This window comes from Cynocephalus volans, chromosome 12 (genome assembly GCF_027409185.1).
Source record: "Cynocephalus volans isolate mCynVol1 chromosome 12, mCynVol1.pri, whole genome shotgun sequence".
NCBI classification, from domain to species: domain Eukaryota; kingdom Metazoa; phylum Chordata; class Mammalia; order Dermoptera; family Cynocephalidae; genus Cynocephalus; species Cynocephalus volans.
The window spans coordinates 61,795,945-61,805,562 of record NC_084471.1 but is presented as its reverse complement, the minus strand read 5'-3'; the positions used below and the strand labels follow the sequence as shown (position 1 = coordinate 61,805,562).

The following is a 9,618-nucleotide window of genomic DNA, read 5'->3' as shown; positions in this document are numbered from 1 at the left end:
TTTGCCATTTACTAGCATTGTGACCTCGAGCAAGTCACAAATCTCTCTAAGCTTTACCTTCCTCATCATGAAAAATGGATATGATGAGAAAGTTCTTATCCTGTAGTGCCACTGGGAGGTCAGTCAGGTAAGTGGTTGGCAAGCGCCTGCACATAGTAAGAGCTCAATATGTGTTAGCCTTTAGTCTTATACAAAGGCAAGATCCTAGTAATTTATAGGTTAAAATGATGGGAAAGTAAATTTGGAGTAAATCTTTGGCTGTAAAACTGGTGACTGCTTTGGTTACTGATAATGCATACCATATACATAGTAATACAACTGTAAATGCCACAACACAAATTCATGGTTACTTTGTGAGCTCCGTGCCTGTAATTTGTCTGCCCCAAACTCCATTATAATCTTAGGTTGCATCCATAAAAGCATGACATCTGGATTATTAGCAGATATTACCTTCATTGTACTTGACTCTCATTAGATGATGTCTGTGGCATTTTGAGCAGTTCTGGGGGTGGAATACATTTTAAGAAGATTACTGATTGTCTTAGTTCATTTTGTCTTGTTGCTATAACAAAATATCTCAGACTGGGTAATTTATGAAGAAATTTCTTTTCTTTCTTTTTCTTTTCGTATTGAGGCTGGCCTGTACAGGGATCCAAACCCTTGACCTTGGTGTTACAACACTGTGCTCTAACCAACCGAGATAAGTGGCCAGCCAAGAAATTTATTTTCTCACAGTCTGGAGGCTGAGAAGTTCAAGATCAAGACACGTGCAGGTTCAATTGTCTGGTGAGGGCTGCTCTCTGCTTCCAAGACGGCAACTTGTCACTACATCCTCTGAGGGGGAGGAACACTGTGTCCTCACATGGCAGAAGCTGGAAGGGCAAGAGGGACAAACTCCCTCCATCAAACCCTTTTATGAGGGCACCTAATCCTATTCATGAAGAGAGGAATTCTCATAGCTTAATCATCTCTTAAAGGCCTTACCTCTTAAACTATCACATTGGCAACACCTGAATTTTGGAGGCGACACATTCAAACTACAGGACTGATGTATTGGAATAGTGACAGAATCAGTAGAGGATATGGCTAGTCATACAAAATTAGAAATGTTTGAAGGAGTTGGGGATCAGCTGGAACATTAGAGACTAAAAGGAAATTTAACTGCTGTCTTTCAGTGTTGAAAGGCTGATTAGGAAAGAGAGATTGGCTTGGGTGTAGTGGTTGGAAACAATGAGGGGGCAGATCCTGACTCAGGCTGAGGAGACTGGTAATTAGAGCTGCTCTAAATTCAGATGGTCCTCTCTATAGGCTTGGCCCTGGAAGATTCACATGTGTGCTCTAACAACTGATAAGAGATGCTGAGGAGGGCATTTTTACCTGCAGTGAAAGTTTTTAAGCAGATAAGCTTGGAAGGCTGTTCCAGCTTTTTGACTCTAAAATTTAATGAAGATTCCACAAGGACAAAAAGAAAAAAAGTAGCAATCATGAAGCTAGTGGAATCCCTAGTGCTTCCTAAGACTAATACAAAATTTCTCCAAAAGTGGACCTGCTTCTACTGGATCTCAGGAATTGGTGTCCCTTCACCAGGGAGGCTGTGTCCAACTGCAGAAAGATGTGGCCAGACAGAGGCTCCAAGCATCAGGTACTCAAAATATGAGTAGAATAAAGGCTGATGAGAAAAAGTGGCAGCAGTTTTCTCTTGGCAACCTATTGATTGTGAGTCATCCTTTGTTACTGTTGACTTCTGAAGTCAAGAGCATTCATGATGTTTGAATCAAGTTTCTTGATGCTTCAGTGTTTGTTTGTTTTTCGAAGTGATATGGTGTAGTTTCTTTCTCTTTCTCCTTTACATATTTGTTCTACCGGTGGTATTTGTTCTTTCTCATCTATTCATGGTGGTGATTATGGTTTTTTTGGGTTCCAGGTGCAGGACTCCCTTATGGATTTCTTGTAGAGCTGGTGGTGTGGTGGTGAACTCCCACAGGTTTTGTTTGACTTGGAAATACACTATTTTCCCTTCATTTCTGAAGCACAGCCTTGCTGGGTATAGTGGTCTTGGCTGGCAGTTTTTTTCTTTTAGTACTTTGAATGCATCATCCCATTCTCTTCTGGACTGTCGGGTTTCTGCTGAGATTGGATCCAGCTTGGAAGAGACCCTATAAAATCATTTAGCCTATTCCCTAAATTTCTTAATAAACATAAGGCGTATCCTGTTCTTAAAAATGGCTGTAGAAGAATTGGGAGAGCAACCTGTCTCTGTTCTTAACCACCACTCTGTCCTGCCTGGAAAGGAGAAAAGGAAGGGGTTGAAGAGCCGTTGGGATTAGGCACGGCTTTCTGGAGACCGGCTCTGGAGACCTCCAGCAAATTCCTATACAAAGGCTCAGGTTCCTCATCTCTCAAATGGGTGCAATAATAGTACCCATTTCATAGGTTAGTTATAAAGGTATTTTGGAAAGTCTGTGAAAAGATTTGTATTATCTTTCAATTCTATTTATTCATTAACTTTTTGAAGTACCCTCATATAATAAAGTGCTTAGCACAGTGTCCAGCATGTTGCAAGACCTTGGTGAATGCTACTTATTCTAATGAACTTTATATCCATCTTTCCTGCTCTGTCTTGGTAGAAATGACACAGATGGCCAACAACTTTAATACAATTCAAGTATTTATTATTGTTATTGAGCATCTTTTAATTACTCGAGGGAAAATTAATTCAGAATCTGGACATCTTAATAAAGATATTATTATTAAATAATATTATTAAATTTAAATATTAATTATTTAATTATAATTATTAAATACTTATACTTATTAATTATTAAATGATTCATTAAATATTTACTTAATTTTACTAAAGTTTACTAAATGTTTACTAATTTTTAGCTCATTTCTAGCCCTCAGAACTCTCCAATACCTTTATTAAATTTTTTCACTTCAAATGGTAAAATGATAAGCAACATTTATTTGTAGGCTTTCCTGGAGTGTATTTCCATGTTTTAGAGTTAAGCTGCCTAAAAAATTGAGAAATACTTATAAATTATTAAAACTACATTATCTATAAATAGCCACCCTGATAATTAGTCATAGAAGCCTGAAAGTAAAGTGCCTTAAGAAGTTTGTATATCCTTAAACACATATACTACACATGGGGAAGGAAATGATTGGATTTCTTTAATAATTATTGAAAAATTTGTATCAGAGAGACCTGTGTTTACGAGACTAATGGAAAAAGCATCCAGCAGATTCTAATTACATTTGTGTTAAAATTCTTTTAGTTCTTCTCAATAATGTAAATTACTTCTTGTAACTGTTATAAAGCAACTGTTCTCTAGCCCTTAAATTCATTAGGTACTTAATTATTACAGGAAAATGTATTTTACAACCAAATGGAAATTTCAAGGACTGCCGTAGATTACATTATGTTGTATTTTCAAAAATTTGATTATTATAATACTTAATTTCTAACCTTACACCAAAAAAGAATAAAATAATACTCATACCTAATTGAAACTCATCTATAATCAAGCTATACGAGGAATTAAAGACAAAAATTGACTGTTATGAAATTTCATGCCCCAAATTACTTTGTGCAGATCATTAATATTTATAACTAAACTGTTCTTTGATGTGCATTAATAATGTACCTTGGGATTACACAAGGAATAATTCATAAATATTCTGGAAAAGGGGAAGAAACCATAATTAAATCACAGTAATTAGCATGGATATTGGGTTATTATTTGAATAAATCACAAATCCTTACTATGCAGGTTGATATATTGATTTTTCTATTAGATTCAGAAGGTTGAGATTCAACAAATAGAAGGTGGGTTATGAAAGTAACTTCTAGAAAAATAGCTTTTCCTAAAATGTGTGCTCACAGTAAACATGAACTTGTCACCGAGAAAGTATAGTATGTAACAAAATTATGTATTCACTTGTTAAATATTTTTAATATTTAAGTTGGCTGTTGTAGAACACACTGCTAATTTCTTTAATCAGTTCCAAAATATTAGTCTCAGCAAGTTTCACTGATGTTATGCTTTTTAATTGATTTTTAAAATGTAAATTTAAAAACCAGATATTGCCTCATCTATTAAGAAATTGAAACAACTTATTTTTAATATTTAATCCGTATGATGTTTGGGACTCCTTTAATCTTCAGGCAGAGCAGTTTTGTTGAGACCAAATTTATTAACAACTTAATTTTTCTTCTAGACTTGAAAGCCTTCACTGTATGCTGTTGTTACAGAAACTGCATCAAACCACTGGACTCCCACAGAAATGTATTATCAACATGCCAACTGTAAATGTGAGTGGATTTTTAATATGTACATATTAATTTTTGTCCTTTCTGTGATAATATTTATACCCATATTGATTAGGTGATCTCACCAGTGGCTTAGGTGGTCCCAGGTCATCTCTTCCTTCTCTTTTTCCCTATTTCAGAGAATGGCACTAGTCTCTGCCTCAGTCACCTGATCTAAATGCCTTGACTCCTTTCTCACTCTCACTCCCTCCCACAAAACATAAAGTCCTTCTACTGCCTCAGTTTCTCTTGAAAACATCCCTTTGTTCCATCTTCCCTACCACTACCTTAGTCTAAACCACAATAATCTCACAGGAATTTGTCAATGGTCTACCTTTCATTGGTGTTGACATCTTTCAGTCCATTCTTGTCATTGTAGCTGGAGGAATCTTTCTAAGATACAAACCCGATCACAGTGTTCTATCTACTCCTTTTCAATTTTGAGTATCTTCAACATCATGTAGATGACTTAATGGATATTGTGGCCTCTCAGTGCCTTCACCATCTCATCTCATATGAATATATCATCCACTCCAACTCGGTCAGCAACCTCTCTCCTGCTCCAACTTCAGATCATAAACTCATACGTCCCATTCTCTGAATATGTCTTATCTTTCCAGTTCACCTCTGCAATCACCTATGAAAATAACTCTTCGAAGATGCTGACTGCTTTATCCATTTTCTCCCTATCCATCAGCCCTTTCTTGTCTTCATTTTCCCTCTTCACACTTTGAATTCATTGTAATAACACCCATAATTTTTTATGTATAAATGAATCATTATAATTATACTCTGGCAAATCCACAACACTGCAAGGTCCGGCCTTTCACCTTCTCCATGTGTACGTTCGTACAGCCAAGCATTACTACAGAAAATCCATATGAATGTTGTCTTGACCCCATATACTCTATTATCTTTTTGAAATTCCTATTAGATGTGTTTGACCTACGTATGCTATCTCTTATCTCTCAACTTTTCTGTCATGTTTCCTTCTCTTTTTGCTTCATTCTGAGTTATTTTCTCAGATTTCTTTCAATTCATTAATTCTCTCCTTGGTTTATACCAATCCATTTAGCTCAGCCCATCCACTGAGTTCTTAATTTAATGGCTGTCATTTTCAGTTCTGAAATGGTAGTGCCACATGCCTATGTCCTGAATCCTGTTGTCTTCTTTGTCTATACACTCTCTCTAGGTGATTTCATTCATTTCTAAAGGTTGATAACTCTGAATTTTATATCTTTGACTCAGACCTTTCTCCTAAGCTCCTGAGTCACACACCCAACTGCTTATGTGACTTGTACGTCTAACAGACATCTCAAACTTAAAATATCCAAAATGAAACTCTTCACTTCTCTTGGAAGACTCTTCCTCCCCAGTCTTCCTCATCTCAGTAAGTGATGCTACTATTCCTCCTGTAGATCAAGCCAGAGTCTGGGGCCTTATCCTGGCTTCCTTTGCCTCCCTTTCTGTGCACAACTAAGACTATAAAGCTTTACTCTTTTAGCTTCTACTCTCTCTCTCTACATCCACCAAGCCACCTTCATCTTTTACCCAGAAGACTTCAATTGGCTCCTAACTGGTCTCCCTATGTCCATTCTTGCCCCTTATAATTCACTCTCAGCTCAAACAACAGAACAACCTTCTAAAAACATAAATAGAATCATACCACTAACTTGATTAAAGTCTTCAGTGGCTTGCACTGGAATTGCACTTGGCATAAAATTCTGACTCTTGCAGAATTCTTTGGTCTTCAGGGTCCTGTTGGTCTGGCCCTTGCCCACTTCTTTTCTTACCTATCTCTCCTCCTCGGTTATATGTTCCTGACTATTTTTGCTGTTTTACCACACTTCTATCTTGTTAGGATTTTCACTTGCTGCCTTCCTTGACTGGAACACTTCGTCTGGATCTTTACATAGTGGCTTCTTCTCAGCTTTTAAATCTCATTTTAAATGCCACCCCACAGTGTTGCCTTCCTCAACCACTGACTCATAGGTCCTCCCCCAGACCTTATCTACATTTTTTTTCTATCTAGGCAGACTATTCGTCTTTTTCATAGAACTTCACATATTGTAATTACTCATTATTTTGTTAGTGTCTTTTGCCATTGACTTCAAATTCTGCAAGGGCAAAGCCATTATGTAGTTTTTCTCACCACCACACATCCTGTGTCTAGCATTGTGTCTAGTAGTTTGAGATTTCTTCATTTTTCTTTCATTCATAAAACAAATATTCATTTAGTGCCTATAGCCAGACTCTGCTTGATTTTGGAAATAGAACTGTGGGCCAAGACAGACATGGTTTCTGCCCTTGCAGTTTGTAGTCTTGTGAGAATAAAAGCAATTGCACAGTAGTGTTAAATGCTTTGACTGAGGAAGCACAGGCTGCTATGGGAGCACGTAAGATGGAAACTAAAACCAGTCTTGGTATTGGTCAGAGAGAGCTTCCTGGAGGAAGTGGCTTGCAGCTGAGGCTTTGTAGATCATTAGGAGTTTATCAGATGAGGTGTGAAGAAGGAGGAATTGCATTAGCAGTATACACAAACATTTGGAGGTGAAGGAAAGCATGGTGCAATCAAGGAGCTTGAAGTTTAGTCTGGCCAGAACATAAAGTATAAGGTGAAGAGTGCTGAGAGGTAAGTTTGGAGAGGTACAAGTCATGTAGTACCTTGAAACCATGTTAAGAAATCTGAGCTTTTTCAAAGAGCAATGAGGAGCATTGAAGGGGTTTTCAGGAGGTGATAGGTATGATTATATTTGTATTAAAAATCTCTGAGGATAAGCTGGTTGGGGAGAGATAGATGAGTTTTCTGCTGAGCAATGGGTAAGATATCATGGGATGAACAATTGGGTAAACATCTCCAGAGGAATAAGAGGATTTTAAAAAGTGCTTATTTCATAATGTAGTTATTTACTGGTGTTGTGTACAAGTAATAGATTCACTAAAATAAATTCAATCATGTACTCTTTCACTGAGAATAAGAATGTAGGAAGGGGGAAGAACTATAATAGAGAGGCAAAGACAGATGTTTATAATTTATCAAAATATGAATTCTGGCTCATGGCTAGTGACTTCTCAGATTTCAGATCTCAGTTTAAATGTCATCACTTTAGCACAATGTCTTTATAGCTTGAAACTAACATTGAATTGCATTAATAGAAATTAGTCTCAGCATCAGCATCCAAATCTCTACTGTCAGGAACTTCAGGAGGGGCAAAAAAAATTAAAGAAAGAGTTACTGGAAACTATTTTAGTCACAGTATGAACTGTGCCACGTCACTTGTGTTTCTGCTTCTCCTTAATGGTTTTCAAACTGACATTCTTTTCTTTTTTCCCATCTATCTGGCATCCTGTGCAACCCATAATTTCTGGTCCATCAAAAGAAAAGGGATCAGAATCATCTGGTTCTGACCTCATCCCATATGTCTTTGTCAACACTTTATTTGTGAAATATTCACTGGGTTCAAAGTGAAATTCTAAGACAAAACTCTTAGGCTGGCCAGCATCTGAGATGTCACTGTAATATCTTTCAAATGCTTCAGAATAGGTTCGTCATGTTCCCGAACCATATCACTGAGCAAGTCAACATTCTTAAAAGCAGTCAACCGAAATTCAGGAATTCTTTTGAGGTCTTCTTCTCCTTCATCCTTTTTCTCATCTTCAATCTTGGCCTTTTCTTTTAGCTTCTCCGAAATTTCATCTTCCTCATCTGGTTTCCATTCACATTCTTCTTCTCTAGGTTCATAAATTGCATTAATGATCTCAAATTGCTCATCAAATAGAGGCTGATAGAGAACAGCACATTTCCTTTCAAGATCATGAACTTCCTCATAGAAGTTGGCTTCTATCTGTGTACATTTACCTTGAAGGTTTTTGAGAGCATTCACTCATCTTTGAACTGCCTTAGGCAAACTTTCAATGTGTCCTGTTGGTGTTTCTACCAAACCATCAAGTCTTTCTCTAAAGTATGAAGGCAAGTCGCCTATGACTAGGAGTTTTCTACTGCCCATCTGCACCTTGCAATCCTCATCTCTGTCTCTGAGCCATCCTGGCTGAGTTTGGATCGTGGCATGTAGAGATATCTGTGGAGGGGTGGAGGGGCCGTATGCACCACCCACAGTGAGGGATCTGGTTACAGTAGTGAGGGGTGGTGATGATGACAGCCACAGTAGAAAATTCCCAAGGGGTGATGGGTCTGTGGCGGTGTTCTCAATGAGCTGAAGTGGGAATAAATATTCTGTTACTACTTTGTAGTTATGTGGTGCTTATGATTTGAAACTCCTTTTTTATTCACTATTCATTTGAATTTCACAGTAACACTCTGATGAATAGCATTCTTCCCATTTCACTGACAAGAAAAACAAGATGCCCATTATGTAAACAACTTCCCTGATCACATGATGGTGGCTTAACTCACATCTTACTATTTTCTTTTTTTTTTTTTGAAGGAGTTTATCTCCATCTTTTTTTTATCAGTGCTAGTACTCTCTACTCAAAACATCCACAGTTTATGAAATGATCTTGAAAGAAAATCACTTTATAAAGCTTCAGTTTAGGGGAACGAGGCATTCTGCCTAAGCTAATCGTCCAAATAAGGGCATTAAAAAATCATCTTTAATAAAAATTTTCCAAACATACATTTTATCAATTCCTGGTTAATTTATTCTTTCATCTGTGGGAACAAAATGCTTGGTGTATAGAAGGTACTCAGTATGCATTGTGGAATTATCATCATAAACAATTGCGTATGTACACGGAGGCCTCCCTGCTCAAGCTTATGAGCCTCTCTGCCTCCTTCCTGAATGCTTCCAAGCTTCTGTGCTTTTATTTGCTTAGTTATTTCTGTGTTTTCCCTTGTTGTCAGGCTGTTACCTGTTATACCTTTGCATTTAAAACAATATTCCTCACTCCCCTGCTAATCTGCTATTTCTAATCTTCTGTGGTCTAGGAAACCAAATGTTCCAGTTATTTGAATTCAAGTAACTTATTTTATTTCTTCTATTTTTACTGTGACTGCTTTTCTAATACTGCAAGGGAGAGTTTAAATTGTTTGCTTGAGTGTTAGGACAGGATGATCCATTACTGAGACTTCCTCTAATTGGATCTTGGTATACAGACTCCCTGATGGGTGCTTAATATGCTGGATCTTGTTTCTCCTCAGGGGCTAAAGTTATGAGACCAGAATATGAGATAAACTTAACCCTAAATTAGGTGCTGTCTACATATTTTAATCAGAAACCTAAAATCCCTGCAGACTTTGTTTCTGCAAGCCACCAGTTTTGAACTCTGTCACTACCTGATTGCTCATG

The 9,618-nt window shown here is 37.2% G+C and overlaps 1 pseudogene; it reads right to left on the bottom strand.

The window, feature by feature from the left end:
* Window positions 1-7,461: 7,461 nt before the first annotated feature.
* LOC134391667 (nucleosome assembly protein 1-like 1) lies at window positions 7,462-8,319 on the bottom strand (annotated as a pseudogene).
* Between the last annotated feature and the right edge of the window lie 1,299 nt (window positions 8,320-9,618).